Source organism: Pyrus communis, chromosome 17 (genome assembly GCF_963583255.1).
Source record: "Pyrus communis chromosome 17, drPyrComm1.1, whole genome shotgun sequence".
NCBI lineage: Eukaryota > Viridiplantae > Streptophyta > Magnoliopsida > Rosales > Rosaceae > Pyrus > Pyrus communis.
In genome coordinates this window covers 19,017,773-19,035,915 of record NC_084819.1, presented here as the reverse complement: position 1 = coordinate 19,035,915, position 18,143 = coordinate 19,017,773, and the positions used below count along the sequence as shown (strand labels likewise).

Sequence of the window (18,143 nt, the reverse complement as noted above, 5' to 3'; positions counted from 1 at the left end):
TGACAAATCAAATTTGTGTCCTCCTCAGTCTGCAGCAACCTCTGCACATTCTGTACTCACAAATGGGTCATCTGCTACCATGAATCAGATGAGTTTAAAGCATGGAAATCGCATGATTATGCTTTGATATTGCTACTTACTACAACTTTCTCTTCATCCGTTATTTCCTTTGTAATTGGTAGCAAGAGTTCTCGAGAGATGTGGGTTCGTCTTCAAAACCACTTTTTCTTACCAAGTACAAAAAGTAGTATAATCAAGTTACATAGTGATCCTTACAACATGAAGAAAGGATTAGATTTAGTTTCCCAATATCTTCGAAGGCTTAAAGAAGCAAGGGATGGACTTTCTGTTCTTGGTGTCACATTTGATGATGAAGACTTTGTGGTCATTGCATTGAATGGACTACCTGCAAAATACAACACATTCAAGTGTGTAATCCAGGGGCGTGAGAGTGTCATTTCACTCAAGGATTTTCGTGCACAATTGGTCGCTAAGGAAGCCATTGTGGATTGTGCTTCTGTGACACCCCTTATGTCTGATGTGGTAACTCAATATGGTGACTGTGAGACACAAGGTTCTTTCTTTTCTCTCTGGCTCTCAGTTGCATGCTAGTTTTAATGATGGTTATCATGCTCAATACAAGTTTAGTTCATGTCAGTCAAGCTATGGCAAAATTGTTGATGGTTATAATAGTGTGTACAAAAACTTTCGATTCAAGAATCGTGGTAAAGGGAGGTTGCATTACGATAATGGTGCAACCTACAAGTCTTTTCCTCATTTTTCACCTGCAATTCTTGGCTCCCCTTCATCTCTATATCATAATTCTTTACCGCCTGAAATTACTACATGTCAAATTTGTTCACAAAAGGGCCATCTTGTTGCCCATTGTTTTTCTTAAATTACCAACTCATGTATTACTCGAGATACGAACTTGCAAGATCAGCTTCGAGTTTTTGATTCAATGGATTCCGTCAAGCAGGACTATGTTATGGTCAATTCCACAATGAAAATTGAGGAGCATGCAGCTAGTTTTGGTGCAGAAAGTTCACAAACTAGTGTATCAGCTAAATTAGCAACATCTTGTGATTCAACTCCATTACTGGAAGTGCGAAGACTATCTATACTGCACCCTTCTACTAGGCTCTATTTGGTACATCAATTTGCAAAGGTTCTTTCAGACATGTCGCAGGAAAAGTATAATGTAGGATTCTTTCTCGAATTTTTGTTCAACTTGTTGTTTTGGCCATATAGGAGAAATATATTCAATCTGTTGCACTTGAATTCAGAGGATATTATGTGTCTTGCTTATGCAATGGTGGCAATATATTTGATATTCAATTAGGCTACCATATGGGCATTTGTGATAAGGGAGGTGGCGCCAGCAACCTTACTCTCCAATTGCAAGGAATACTACACTAATGTTCTTTGACAACCTGATGAAATACTACATTTGTGAAGATACTGCTTTAACCTTATGATTGGGCGCCCCAATCTTGAGTTTGAGGAGGGATGTTAGAGTATAATGTTGTATGGATAAGATCTTGCCATTTGTAATTAGATTAGGTGGTTTGTTAGATTAGTTAGTTTGTTAGGAAGTTTGTTACAGTGACTAGTTCACTATAAATACATACTCTTGTAATTACTTCAACATTAAGTAAACAATTCAGAAAGCTCTTTTAGCTTCTTACTTCTCTCTCTGTTCTCTGCTACTCTCTCTCATAGCTATGGTTTCTATTTCTTCATATTAATAGGTTTGAGGGTTGCTAAATCAACGGCGCCGTGTTGCTTTCTTCTTTCACTTTTCTGTTCATCGAGTGAAGAAAGATCATAAGGAAGGAATCGAGTAAAGAAAGATCATAAGGAAGGCGAAGACACACGAATCGTTCATTTTCACTACTCGAACAACTATTTTAACTCGTGCGGCCAGGTGAGGTTATACCAATAAAGATCTCTTTCGAGGCCATCCTTGCTGGTGTGTCGTCAACCCCCAAGTTACTCTCGATGAATGGAATTACCATGGTGTCCATACTGTTCACTGAGCTGGCCGTTAACGTTTGAATTAAACAGCGAGGGTAATTGCTCAGTTAGTAAAAGAACAATGCTAAGAAAGGTCCAACTGTGACATGCATTTTTGTTTCTTGGAGAGCAAACTTTTAAATGCATTTTTATTCATGCAATTTCGTGTCGTGTTAATGAATCATCTACAACTTTGTGAAATCTATGAATGCGAGTGAGTCAAGGTTGTAGTGGGCTATGTTGGAGGTACTTGACCTTTAGATGGGAAAGATCAATCCAAAAATCCAAACTTAGAAGGAGTTAGGCTATCTCCAACCAAAGGGTCCAAAGGGCCAAAAGGTCAAAAATAGCCTAACCGAGGGCTTGGCCAAAAGGCTCGTGGGCCCCACTGAACAAAAAATGGCCAAAGGGCTAATCGGCTGGCCCAACTCAACCAGCCCCTGGCTAGGCCAGAATTTTCATTATTCTTGTTGGCCATATCCGATAACATTGTGCTTATTCCTATCGATTATATCCGACAGGAATGGTAAGCCAAAATTTAAAAATAACGGCTAGTTAACGTTAGCTAGTCGTTATTTCTAAAAAAAAAATTATACAGTTTTTTTTTTTTTTTTTTTTTTTTATAGAAAAATTTGTTTTAAAAATTGTAAACTTTTTTCCCCTATAACTTCTAAACCATTAAACATGAAACAATATTAAACAATATTAAATAACATTAAATAACATTAACAACATAAAACTCAAACGCCTACTTCATGCTACTTTTTGCCCAAAGATGTGCAATATGATCCTGTTGTAGGTACTTGTTTGTGGCACGGGAACGTATCATTCTATAGCGCCTCATGTACTTCTTTATAGAGATACTACCAGTTCTTGGATTGAAAGGCAAATTAGACCCATCATATATTTTTGCACGAGCCCTTCTTGACCTATTTGGATTGTCTTGGTCCTCATCGAACTCTCCATCAATATACTTATCTCGTTCATCCTCCACTATCATATTGTGTAATATGATACAAGACATCATGATGGAGTCCAAATTTTCTTGACTTCATCCTCTTGCCGGTTCGCTGATGACCTTCCACCGTGCTTATAGAATATCGAAAGCTCTCTTAATATCTTTCTGGTATGCCTCTTGGTGTAAGGTAAACAATTTTTCGGCGTCATTCCTAGGGTTTGGAATTGCTTGGATAAGGGTCGCCCACTTTGGGTAGATGTCATCTGCCAAGTAATACCCTATATTGTATTAACAGTCGTTGATGTAGTAGTCAAGTTGAGGTACTTTACCTTCTGTCAGGCTATTGAAGAAGGGTGAATGCCCAAGAACTGTAATGCATTTTGGGATCTAGGGACTCCAAAGAAAGCATGTCAGATCCATATGTCATACGAGGCAACCGCCTCTAACACTACAGTTGGCTTTCTCGACCTTCCGCAGAAGCCTCCTTGCCATCCGATGGGACAGTTCTTCCAATCCCAATGCATGCAATCTAATGACCCTATCATGCCTGGAAACCCAGAGTCTTCAGCTTTGCGAATGAGCCAATCCAGATCTTCTTGATTTGGCTCATGAAGGTACTCATCTTTGTAAACTTGAACAATTGTGTCACAGAATTGTTCAAGAGTATCAAGGCATGTAGACTTAAATATACCATGGGTTTCATCCATCAAATCAGTTGGGGAGCCATAGGCCATCATTCAGAGTGCAACAGTAACCTTTTGATGAGGCGAGAAACCAAGGTGACTTGCTTTGTCCCGCTTCTGTCGAAAATGTGGATTGACCTGCTGGACATCACAAAGTAAACACTTGAAGACATGATGCCTCATCTAAAAGCGACGTCTGAAATCCTCTTCTGTGTACACCGAGTTGGGGTTAAAGTAGTTGTTCATCGAATTGGCATGCGTCATCACTCTGTTTCATGGTTTGTAAGAACGACCAACAACAGAGCCACCCCATTGAGGTTGTTCCTCAGTTGGCTGACACACCATGGTCGCAGCCATGGCTGCTGCTCTGTTTTGTTTGTTGCGCCTTACTTCAGCTTCATCAGACTCCTCATCTTCTCGTCTCATCTGCGCCTATTTTTCTTCCAATATGGAATTAGATGAGGACCACCAATTGGAATCTGAAGAGGATCCAAAGTTGGAATTCATTTCAAACTTGAATTGAAAGAGATTGAATTGAAATAAATTGAATTCAAAGTTGTGTGCATTATAGCCCAATATCCACCCTATTTATAGCAAAAAAATAAAAATAAAAATTCACATCCAACGGTTAGCTGACATCACTTAGCCGTTGGATTTGAATTTAAGTTGTAGTTTTTAAATAATAAATTATATTTGGTCTTTGGTTAGAGACGGTTTTTTGTGACAGGGCTAAAACGAGCCCTATGACCCTTTGGCTCTCGGTTGAAGATGGAGGCAAATATGGACCTATATTGTTCATTAAAATATTAATTTCTTAAAGGACCAGATGGCTAAAACGAATCATCTAACCAACTTTCAGTTGAAGATGGCCTTAAAGTACTCCAACCAAATCCAACGATTGTTCTAATTAATTTCCTTAACTTAAACTAATACGCAGATAATTGTCCCCAGGTTCTACTCATGCAAAAACGTTGAGTTGTTAGTTGAGTCCATTTGTATATTTTGGTTGAAACACTACGCACCCGACTGAACTGCAATTCAGATGATCGCCGACCATGGTTGGTAAAATACGGTGCAATGGAGCTCGAGATTCGATTGCAAAGAGCTTGTAATTCCCGTGATTAAGAGTATTTTATTTCTACCAAATAGTTGTTAGTCCAGTAATACTTCTTTTCCAATATTAGGGGAGGTATAAAGATTGAATCGCCTCTCCCCATTCATAAACAAGAAGAAAAAAACGATAGATTCAACTGCAAAAGGGAGCGTTCATTCCATTCGTTAAGTTCGAATCACCTCTCCTCATTCGTAAATAGAAAGGGTCACTAGATTCAAAGAAACCGCATTCATAAATACTTTACACAATCCATAATATTACCATCCCGTAAATACAAAATACAGGTGAAACCTACAACAACGTACCAAATAACTCTTCGCATACACGGCATCCACTATGCCATCGGTACCTGCACCGTTTGAATAACAAAAACAGCAAAAATGTAAGTAAAGGAAAATAAAGGGAGTGTAATTATACAACGATGCTCGAGGAGCATAGATGATTGAACTACCGCATACATCATCGAAAGCTGAGGTTCGTGCCATTAGTGTTTGAACCAAGGAACTACTCATGTGGCAATTTCTCCTTACTAGCACCCGTATTCGCACACAAGTCAAGTTGCAACTATAAATACAATTACAAAGGAAAGGATCAAACTAACAACAGATTAAAGATATAATGACGAAGAACTAATGGTTAAAAATTCGATATCCCACCATAAAATTTTCGTAGATAAGATGCATGACGATTTAAGCACATGAGTTCCGGCCGTTTGTGAGATGAATCGTCGGGTGATAAAGCAACAGATAGAAATTTTAGACTATGAACAAAAATCAACATAAAACGACATAGAAAAGAAATTAATGAAATTAAATGTGATGAGATGAAACCGACGCTGGTGGGGAGCTCCCTTCAGTCCAATGGGTGGGCAAAGCGAACGGAAGGAGTTGCTCCCAAGCCATGCACCAGGCCAAACCCTTAACATTCGTGCAGCGGGCTAGGGTTGGAAAAATAATATGTTAAGGGGGTAGCCAAATGCATGAGATGGCAGCTCTTGCCACTCCTCAGCCCTCTGAATTGGACTAAAAGGAGCTCCGTCCTCCATCAGTATCTAGCTCTACCTTCCGTGAAGGGCTGCTTCAATCCTTCCCCTTCTTGCTTCCTTATATAGTAGAGCACATGTTTAAGTAGAGGATCATTAAGTAGGGCAAATTTAAATTATGATACATTAGTTATAACATAGTGAGGACACGTAGTAGAGCAAGGACACACGTTGTACGCATCTAAGTCAGATTAATGCTAAGAAAGTGAGGTCCCATCGTAAATTAGTTAGTACGTAATATGGAAGAGTATTCTAATTATTTATAAGTATATATACGATTTTTTCGACGTAAGATACATATTCTTAACATGTCTCCTTATGTGGCAAATTTTCATACTTTCAACCTACCTCTTAAGTCTTAACTTGAGGAGTTTTTTAACTCTCAACAAGTCCCGTCATGTAGAGTGAATTTTTAAGCTTAACATGTATAAGTATTGACTACATACTTACAAATACTTATAAATCATAAAAAATAAAATTAAAAAAAAAATTAATAGGTATAAGATCATTGTAACATCGATGTGTGTATATAAGACCAGATTCATAGAAAACGGGTTAATAGGACACCGTACAGATGACGAGCTTTATGGAAAACATGATTAGTGTAGATTATTAACTCGTTACTAATTGTGGGTAAAGATTACCATATATATAGGATTTAATAACCCTCTGATGTGGAAATAATCCTAATGTAATTAAAATATAATAATAATAAAGCTAATCCTTGTCATTTAAGGATTCTAGTCCAACAATTAATAGTTATATGTAGGAATCATATATTCATAGATTGGTTTTAAACCCGGAATAAGATTTTTTTCTCCTCAAATCCTTTTTCCTCCTCTCTTCTCCTTTCTCATTTTCGTCTTTCTACTTCTATATAGAAGCCAAAATACCATTCAAATAAGAGCCGAAAGGAATGCGAAATTTAAAGAGGAAAGAATCATTCTCCTTTACATCATCGTAGGTTAGATTTCTCGCGAACTTCCCATTTTCGTGAACGTACGAGCAATCTTTATTTATGAGTGACCATTCCATCGGTCATGTCAATGAAAAATAAATAAAAATAGAGCTATCAAATACTTTCTTTCTCTCTTGGTACACGAAGAACAGTAAAGCTTTCTTTACTTGCATGAAATCTTTGGAGGAGATCGTAACCGTACTGCAAAGATTTGATGCATGCCTAGAGCCAAGACGCAGAGAACTTATTCGGCTGAAGGCAAAAGACAACCAATGAACCAAACAGTTAATGCCAGGAACAGTTCTACATCAGTACTCGTGTGCATGCATATCATCATCCCAACCATTGGATTTGAACAACTTTATACTAATCTTATTGGACGGTCAAGATATGCACTCTGATTACCTAGGTATCATCAATATACGCAGAGGTAAAAAAATATGCCAGTAACTTGCCTCTTTGGTTACTGCTAGGAATAACAGTGGGTGAGGGACTTTGACACGCACACGTATTCCAACTTTTCACACACTTTTCTTTACGTAGTAATTAAATTGAATAAATCAAAATTAACTTGCTAAAATTAAATTATGATGCATAGGTTAAAAATGGTGTGGAAAAATCATTTTTCTAATATTATAGTATGGAATCACTTATAGATCATGAGATCATGGCTAAGCTCTATCTGAGTTACGAGGAGCCTTAGGTTGTGTGATAATTGCAAATGCACAATATCGTTTTAAATGATATAATAATAAGTATAATGTCGTTTCAATAAGGATTAGATTAACATAAATTTAACGAAACAATATTGTGAACGAAAGTCTAATGAGACGATCAAAAAATAGACAAAGCCGCGCCTAGATGGAAAGATTCAATGAAAAATTCAAATAAACCAAAATGCTCACTTTGCGGGCAAGGTTTAGAGTTTAGAGTTTATGGTACATATGTATGCATATTTTTCGTGCTAATAATAAACCCTAGAGTTTAGAGTTTATGGTACAGATGTATGCATATTTTTCGTGCTAATAATAAACCCTAAACCCATCTTACCCGCAACAAAATCATTACAAAAGGAATGGCCTGGGAATTTTAAATTAGATTTTCGATTTATTTTTTTTATTATTATTTTTATTATTATTTTTTTTTTTTTAATGATGACAATTAGTGGCAAATCACGATTATCTACTTATTCCAAAAGCAGGAAGATTCATGGAGGCATTTCAGCCTTCACTGGCCACAAGTCTGGCTTCCACACTAATAGCGGGTTTCAAACCCAAAACCTCCAGTTTTTAATTTGAATAAAACCTCGCAATCCGCTCTTTACCACTGGATCACCAGCTCGTGGTTAGATTTTCAATTTATTACTGTAATGATTTTATACATGCTTAGAGAAAAGAAATAATAATTATTAAGACCTGAGGCAACTCAATCAAAAGCAAGAAATCGAATACGGTCCTCCTGCATGCGCCTCAGTTTTTTCAAAGGATGTGATATTCACACACTTCATTTTACTTCTCACACACTTTTTTTTAATTTTTGGCCGTCGGATCAGATGAATTGAAAAAGATCAATGGACATAAATTATCAAGGGGTGTGTGAGAAGTAAAATAAGGTGTGTAGATAGCACATCCTTTTTTCCAATCCTCGAGAGCAACATCATCCATATTCCATAGTGTCATTTTCACTTCATCACTTCGTGTTCGTGACAGTGAATTATAGAATATTGCATACGTTTGTGACTTATTTTCAAAACAAATATAAGTGACTGAATTCTTTGTTCCGTTCGTCACTTGCACTCATCCATTTTCTAATAGGTCTAATTCAAACTGTCCCAGATCTTAATTCAATAGTGGATGGGTCTTTGCTGTTTGATGATTTCGAAGAGGTTGTTATGGAAAATATATATAGCATCTCCACTCTTAAAATTTAAATTGCCAACAGGGTGGTGGGTGTGTTGCAGAAAGCTGTAGTCATTATTCCAAGTAAATATGCGGCACGTACATGGCAATCCAATGCCTAACAGTTCTTCGTGGATCATGGATGGATTCATGGTGGAAAAATTAGTTTGCTTCTAGTCTAGCATTAGTAAAATTACAGTGTTTCACAATCAAATCATAAGCCAAATTTGGTATACTTCAAATATCTTTTAGAAAAAACCAAAAATAGAGAGAGAGAGAGAGAGAGAGAGAGAGAGAGAGTTGTTCCCTTGTCACTAATTTACTATGCTATAAGTTAGACAAGTGAATCACTTTTTAAATACATGACTAATGTTTATTTAATGTGTGATGTCGTTAACATGTCTATTAAGCGTTTTTTTAGACAGGTGAATCACTTTCTAAGTTCGTTTATTCAAAGAATATTGCCATCAACTTAGCGCATAATAAACGAATAATGTCATCAACTTGGCGCATTAGTCGTAAGAAAGCTTCTTGGGTGGTTATTAATAAGAGGGGGAGGGGCTTGTTGCATGGGACAGATATTATGCGAAAAATACCCATGCAAAATTGACATTGTATGAATTAACAATGGACGTGACCAGTCCAACGTGTATCAGTGTCGCACTGGCCAATGCATCCAAAGGTCCCAGCAGCAAGGAAGACTTAGGTACCGTTTGGTACGTGGGATGGGACGGAACAGAGTGGGACAAAGCGTTTCGTCCCACGTTTGGTGCGCCTAAAAAGGGTGGAACGAGCTGTTCCACGGAACGAGTTTTGGGTGAATTTTCGTTCCACCTCACCCCCTAGAACGACTCGTTCCACATCCGTGGAACACAAAATTATAACATCTCCGTCTCCTTCTTCCTCCTTGTTTCCATCCGAGGGCATCTTTGCTCCCGCTTCGTTCCGTTCCGTCCTATCCCATCCCATTCCGTTCCGTTCCGTCCCGTCTGCATACCAAACGATACCTTAGGGAATTAGATCCTCTCCGGATCCGCTCATTAGGGATCCCAGGAATTAATGAATAATAAACGTTCATTAAAGATCGTGCAGCTACAATTTTTTTCTTTTTTATATTTTTCACGTAAAACAAGATTGTTTTACTTTTGAAAATATAAAAAAGGTTAAATTGGATTAATGGTTCCCGTAGTGAGAGGGTAATCGGAAGATAGCCCTCGTGGTGAATTTCGTTAGGATTTAAGCTCAAAATTAACATTTTCCTCATCTATCTGTTAACCCATTCAACCTTCATAACCAAAAGAGAAAAAAACTCATTCATCCAAGACTATGAATTCGTTGATCCATGCTTCGATTCCATTTAAAGATCTTTTGTTCATTAATCAGTGAATTCCCTAAATATGCTCATTTGAGAAAAAATGATTTCAAAGAAGATCCTTCAATTGTTAGATTACAAAAGGATTGTGATTTTCTGCTCGCAAAAAGCAAAATGAAAATGAATATTACAATTATAAACAATTGGAGGAGAAAATGGCGACAAAAATCCAAAATACGTAGTGGTATTCATTTACAGGGAAATGGGTTTCTATGGATGCGTCTATGGAAATTGAAGAAACATGAAAATGGGTTTCTCTTTTGGATGGGAGATGGATTTGGATTTTTTTGGTGCCATTTGTTTGATGGTAAGAATATTGCTGCTTTGATAGCACTTTCTATCTCAACGCTCACACAATTTTTCTTTCTTCTTTTGCTTTTCTGATCCAAAGATTGAGGTTGCAGCTATTCAAATACGAAACAAGGAGAAAAATGCAGGACACATTGAGATTGAACACAGCAAACTTCGTGGTTTTAAAATCCAATGAAATCTTTGGGGGAAGAGTGGGATTGTTAATTTTGGGTTAATGGAGAGTTCACATAAATGTTAATTTTGGGCTTAAATCCTAACGGAGTTCACCATGAGGGTTTAAATCCGAATTTTTTCACCACGGGGGCTATCTTCCAATTACCCTCTCACCACGAGGACCAAAAAATATTCAATTGGCCGCACGATCTTTGATGAACGGTTATTATTCATTGATCCCCCGGATCCCCAATGAGAAGATCCGGAGAGGATCTAATTCCGACTTGGAGGACTGCATGGCTTGACACGTGCATGACTCCAGGGCCTACGTACGGCAACCTTTTTTGTTTTCAAGAAATTTTAAATACAGTAGAAATACGGTTCAGTATATTAAGTGTCAGAATATAAGTAGTTGAATTTTATTTTTAAGTATCTAATTACTTGTATTGTAATACTTAATACAACAGGCATGTTCCCGGGATAATAAAAAATTTCTTCTTGTTTTACATACAAATCTTTGGAGCAAGGCAACGCAGTTAGTTTCATGCGTCGGATTTTGGACGCATGCATGCACGAATCATCACAGAATTCATTTGCTATCTTTCTTTTGCTTGCTACATGCTAGGGTTTGTCTGCTGGAAAGAATCTGTGAATGAAAAAATTAAGGAAATTCTAAGTCATTTAACTCGTCTTGGATGTTTAAGTTTCAATTATAAAACGATCCTTGTGATCCATTGCATATCCGGGGTAATATACAATTATTACCATAAGCACTTGGCAATGCTTGTCTTTGGGGTTTGTTATTGGACGAAAAGTTAAATGATAAACATACACATTTTTTATACACTTTTGTTTAATTATCGTTATTTTGTTCAACTTATTCAGTTCAATGACTAAAAAGAAAGAGAGTTATGTGAAAAGGTAAAAATGATGTATGAAAATCACTTAATATAACTGAAATCAATAGAATTAATCATAAAACAATTTCTGAATTTTACTTTCTTTCGACGAAAACCTTTTTGAACACGTGAAAACACTTTCCTCCACCTCCACTCTACTCTGTCTTCGCGTGTTTTGCTATATCTCATTCATTCTATTTATCTTTTGCCTATTTACGAACGTGAATATCTAGTGAAATGACTATAATCAAATATCTAATCAAATATTAATTTTAATAATATCCCAATCTTATCCCGGGATATTAAACTTTAGCTACCGCTAATCAAACACCAGGTTCGAACAAGGTTCTAAAAATCGTTAGGCGCTAGTCGGGCGGCGGGTAGGGGCCTAAGCAGATTTATATAAATTTATTATATATCTTGTAAATAAGTGCATATTTACACCAAAAAAAAATATACTTGTATGAATAATAAAAGAATGATAAAATGCAAAAATAGAAGTAGAAGAATACACAAATTATATACATCCAAAAAGTTCAATATTTAAAAAACAGTAAGCATATAATCATAATGAGGAGGATTTTGATGATAGACTAAATTCTTCTTGTTTATAATCCTTGCATTGAATTGGACATAGACTAAATTATTTAACCTTGTTGCAACTAGTTTATTCCTTTTCCTTGTATGTATCCCCTCAAAAGTGCTCCAATTTGTTTCACTATTGGATGAACTTGTAGTAAATCCATCATTTACAAATTAGGTACATCATTTCCATAAGTATACCACCATGAAACCAAAAAAGAAAAAAGTACACAATTAATAAAAAATAAATAAATAAATATTTAAAAAAATGGCCTAGGTGCCTCCTAGCCCTCCTCCTAGGAGCCGCCTAGGACCGACTAGCTCCAGATTGATTTTTTGAAACGATTTTCCAAAAATCGGAGTGGGCCTTCACCGCTTAGCGCCTAGACGGCGTCTAGGCCGATTTTTAGAACACTAGGTGCAAAGTATTGAAGACAAATCCAAGTGCACTATTTTAATAGTTTGGGTAAAAGACAAAAAATTACCTTAACTATTGGTGTCACGACACTTTCATACCTCATCTTTTAAAATTGACAATGTCATACCTCATCTTACGAATTTGTGTCATGTTATACCTTCCGTTACTTGGCGTTAATTTTTCAGTTAAAAGCTAACGTGGCTTAATCCAGACCCCACTTTCTATTAAAAAATTATCAAAAAAAAAAAATCATTTAATATTTTTTAGATATTAAAATAATAAAGAAAAGTTCAAAAACAAAAAACAAAAAACAAAACCTTTCGTCCCTTCCACCCCACCTCCCCCCTTCTCTCTCTCCCCATCTTCGTCTTCTTCCCTACTTAATCTTCAACCAAAAAAAAAAATTTGAAAACCCATCAGCCCCCAACCCCACCCCCCCCCCCCCACACACACACACACACAAAAACAAATCCAACCCCCTGCAACCCAGAAAAAAGAAGAAGGAGGAGGAAGAAGAAGAAGAAGAAGAAAAAAAAAACCCTAGATCCCGTTCGCCAAGTCGATTCCGCAGGGGGTGGGTGCGAAGGGTGGATGCAAAAGGAAGACGAACTAGGATTTTTTTTTTTTTTTTTTTGGGTTGCAGGTAGGGGCTCGGGTGTGGGGGGGGGGGATGGGGGAGAAGAGAGAAGGATGCGGGCCGGGGGGGGGGGAAGGGATGAAGTTTTGTTTTGTTTTTTTTTTTTTTTTTCTCTTCTTTTTTCTAGGTTGCAGCAGGTAGATGGGGAGGGAGGGAGGGAGGGGGAAAGGGATGAAAGGTTTTGTTTTGTTTTTTTTTTTACTTTTCTTTATTATTTTAATATTTAAAAAATATTAAATGATTTTTTTAATATTTTTTTAATTATTTTAATAGAAAGTGGGGTCTGGATCAAGCCACTTCAGCACTTAACTAACAAATTAACGGCCAGTCTAACGAAAGGTATAGCATTGGACCAAATTTTAAAGACGAAGTATGACATTGTCAATTTTAAAAGATAAGGTATGAAAGTGTCGTGACACCAATAGTTGAGGTAGTTTTATGTAATTTATTTAAAAAATTTAATATTTTGAACGTCTCGTCAAATCTCGAAATACAAGTTTTAACCTTAATTACAAATCAAGCCCAAATCAGTAATTTTATTATTCCAAAAAAAGCCCACTGTAGGTTGTCCAAAAATACAGCCCATTGTAGGGTTTAAGCTTACCTTCCATCCTCTCCTTGCCCTCCCTCCCTCTCGTCATCCATGGAGGGTTTAAGGATTTGAGCTCTCTTTCTCTCTCTCTCTCTCTCAGAATGGCAGACTCCATACTCCCTGTTCCTCCTCAAACGCCTATCTCGCTGTTCCCAAAACCCAAAACCCACTCCGGTTCTCCTCTCTCTCCTTAAACCCTTCTCCACCTCCCCAACCCCAATCTCCTCCGCGGACCCAAAACCCTCCTCCCTCTCCGCTCGCCTGAGCTTCGTCTTCGACCAAATCGACGCCATCGAGAAAGAACGCTCCGAGAAGGATCATACCCTCCAGAAAATCATACCTTGGCGTGAATCGAAAAAGCCCCAAATTGACCCGGAATTAGGGATGGGAGTTGGCAATCAGAGTGGATATGATGCTCATTTGGTCGATTCTGTATCGGTTTTGACCGGGTGGGAGAGGGTAGAGAAGCCGGTGGTGGCTAAGCAGGAGGTGGAGGTGGTGCACCCGTGGCCGGAGTGGATTGAACTGATGGAGAGGCTGGTGCAGCAGAACTACTTTGATCACAGGAGCGTGGACGAGGACAGAGTGGTCCAAGATATCGGCTTTGATCCCTCTGAAGCTGTTTTTCCAGCGGAGGAAGATGCCCGAGGTATTGATTTCAAGGATTTCAAGGCTGTCCACACAGCATGTCTTAATTTCGGGAAGGACCGATTCGATATCATAAGGTAATGCTAAAGAAAATGGTGTTTTAGTTGGTTGTATGCAAAACAAATCATGACTGCAAGCTTATAAAAGTGCACAATTTGGGTGAATGGAGTAGTGTTATGATTAAAAGTCTGTTTCTTTTCGATTAATTGATGGATGATCCTATAAGTGCTCAATTTGCTCTCTTCTGTATAAGTAGCTATTGCTTAAGCATGTGTTGGTTTTCGTATGGTGCATTTAATGCAAGTATGGTTGAGAAGTTCTGAGACAGTAGAGTAATTTCAGGTCCTTGTCGAGACAGGATATTCAAGTTTTGGTGGGTTTTGGATGCCCAAGTACGGACAAGAAGGTGGTTTTCTCATCAAAACTATTAAGGAAGCATACCCATCTTGATGAAGGAGATGTGAGTGTTACTTAAAATAATTCCTTGTATTGCAAGCTTATAAAACTTACATCTAACTGCTGAGATCATTTGCGTAGCTCTGACTCTGGAGGCTAACCTCTTATGTCATAAGTATGGCTTTACCATTTGAGATCTGAGTAAATAAATAGGTTGGTTGCTATTAGCATATTACAAATGATTTTCCATTGACTATTAAGTAATGAGAGATCGTTTGAGAATTTCTCGTCGTACTTGTTGATATTGTGCCATGCCCTTTATTGGAAAATGTAACATCAGAAAGGTATTTTATTTGGCCTCACCCTCATATTTATTGGTCACATAGATATGATTGCTTAATTATCATTTTCAACTAATGAGTATTCATTCATATGCCAGGTTTGCAGTTCCTGCAGTTTAAGGAATTCTTGTGAAATAGCATATATGATTACTAACAAAGAGGATGAGGCACGAACTATTGATATAAGGCGTATTTTATTGACTTATGGATTTGATCCTGTTAATGGATCATTGGTCAATAAGTCACTTCTGAAACAAAAATCTGTCAAGACTGTGGTCCGTAAGTTGCATCATCAGGTTGTCAAGCTGAGTGCAGTTCCAATAGATCCTAATCTTCCACCTCGGGTAATCAAAAAGCCACCACCAAAAGTAAAGCAGCCTCCTCCCCCTCCAAGAAGACGAGTTCTACGGGATGACATTGAGATGAAAAAAGGGGACTGGCTATGCTCGAAGTATGTTTCTTCTAATTTTTAGTTTTATTCTTCTGGATCGTGGCCAAATTTATTTGTTTTGTACAATTAATACTTTGGTGGTGGTTTTTTGGAAAATACATGTACGTTTTATATGACACTTTCCTTGGGGAAAATTTCTCTGCCAGGTCTAATATTTTACATACCAAGCTTTTAGGCATCATTAGAAGTTCTTTGGACCAGAATAATGGGACTTTCTTTGAGGAATAGTTAATAGTTATGTTGTTTATATCCCATAAATGGCTTTCCATTAACTTAGCTGATTGATAATTTTTTTGTTAAGAAGCATGGTTGAATTGAATTAGCTAATATGCTCTCGGAAATTTGTAATGAAAGTTGTGATTTCTACAATGCTCATGATCTTGAATGTTGGTATCAGGTGCGATTTCATGAATTTTGCCAAGAACAACATCTGCCTCCAATGTGATGCCAAACGTCCAAAAAGACAACTGCTTCCAGGAGAATGGGAGTGCCCTGGGTAAGACATCATTCTAGTACTATTAAAATTTTATGTGCAGTGCTCTTAATAGATTTGAATTGATCTTAATTAATTACTCGGCTGTGATCTTTTCGAAACCTGGCATTTTTCAGCTGTTGGCTTTCCCATGATCTTTTATTTCTCATCCTCAAATACATAATTATTTTAGTTTTAGTTTATGAGATTATTGATTTCCTTATGTCTTGTTATATGGCAGGTGCAATTTCTTAAATTATAGGAGAAATATGGCATGTTTTCATTGTGATTGCAAGCGACCACCGGATGAATACCTGGAGAACAAAGTGCAAGAAGTGCAGCGTGGCCCTAGGACAAGAATGGAGAAGACAGCTGTTCTTCATGGGGACGCTAATGCCTGGAATTTTAATTTTGATGACAATGAGTCAGATGGAGCAGATGTTGCTGCTTTTGAGTATGCAGATTCTTCAGTGAGGGATGAAAATTCTCTTGGTAACCAGGCTCAAGGACAAGATTTTGGACACCGTGAATACAATTTGAGTAAAGATAGCAGAGTACCAAGGGGCAACAATGAAGAATACTCCGAAGCTGATACTGTTAGGCCAGGGAGAGGGTTTGATGATTTCGATGATGATATTGACAATTACGAGTTAGACACTCGAAATAAAACTTCAGCACAGGATGCTTCAATTGATTTTTCTGAGTTTGAAGGGTCCGAATCAGAAGACGTTGAAAACTCTGACAATAGCTTACAAGGTCGTCGAAGAACAAAGTCGTCTTCATACAATAAGCCATCTAAGCCTACACGTCAAAGGGCTGCATTCTGTCTCGGATGATGATGAACTTGATGTAGATTTTGACAAAGAGCTTTCAGTCCATCCCAACTGGAAATCTAGTCATGTTGCCGATTCTAGATCAAGAGGTAGGGGTAGAACTACACCTGGTCCATCCAAGAGATTAAGCTTCGGTTCTGATGATGAGCTTGGGATGTCGGATGATGATCTAGATCAAAAATTTGGCGCCAGGCGAGGTAAATCAAATAATTTGGATTCTAAGAGAAAAGGTTTTGAGAGGAGAGGAAATTTCGATATGAAAGATGATTCACTTTCTGGTTCAGAATCAGACAATGGTTTTCAATCTCATAAAAATAGGCCAAGAAGGAATAAAGAAAACAATATCAAAGGCCATGGCGACCCTAACTTTACCAGAGAGACACAATTTGAATCCAATGGAATGAAGGGTGGTAGGAGAAACTCTTTCAACGATGATTTTGATGGAGCAACACGAGGGTCTCGTGGTAATAATAGAGGGTTTCGAGGGAATGATTTTGATGGGATGAGAATGAGTAACAGAGGTAATGATACTCGGAGTTTCAACAGTCCTAAAAGAGAAGGATTTGGAAATGGTCGTGGGAGGAACTCGTTCAATGATGATTTTGATAGATCAGCACGAGGATCTTGCAGTAATAACAAAGGATTTCGGGGGAATGATTTTGATGGGCAAAGAATGAGTAACAGAGGGGACAATGTACATAAATTTAAGGGACCTAGGAGAGAAGGATTTGGAAAGCAGCAGCGTGGAAGGGTTAATGAATATGGGAGGGACAAGGACAGGGGCCCTGAAGAATTTAGAAACAGCAGATGCGTTATTGAAAGATAGATCCATGTTCCATGATAGGAATGGCAGTGATTGGTACGCTTTGCTGATGCTTCATAGTTGGTTCATGAGGCAAATAGTTGCAGCTCATACAGATGGAATGGAGTGCCAGCGATCCAAGCTGGAATCGGGTCGGTTTCCAGTTTACTGGCAGCACGTACTGGATCAGATGCACCACTCTTTTACCAGTTTCAATTTCTCCATGTATCAGAAGGAAGTTTCATCATATCAGAAATTCAGTTCCGTTGCAATGCAGGATCCGCGCGGTTGCAATTTGTAACTAGTCCTTTTTCTCGAGCAGGCTTCCAGGTTGAGCTAGCTTTGTCTCACATACTGAATCAAGCTTACTTCGATGCAAGTTCTTCAGATTTTAGTTTCTGATTTTGTAAATTTTAATGGTTACTTGTGCATCTTACCACTGTAAGTTTTGCTTGCCGTTTATGTAAAACTTCTGGATTTAATTGACGAGAATTGGTTCGTATGTATAAATACAAAGTTTTTTCTGTCAAACATAATTGGTAAATATTTCGTTCATCATAAAACGC

General features: G+C 37.7%; 1 pseudogene; it reads left to right on the top strand.

The window, feature by feature from the left end:
• The first annotated feature begins 279 nt into the window (after positions 1–279).
• LOC137722161 (uncharacterized) lies at positions 280–18,100 on the top strand (annotated as a pseudogene).
• Positions 18,101–18,143: the final 43 nt, after the last annotated feature.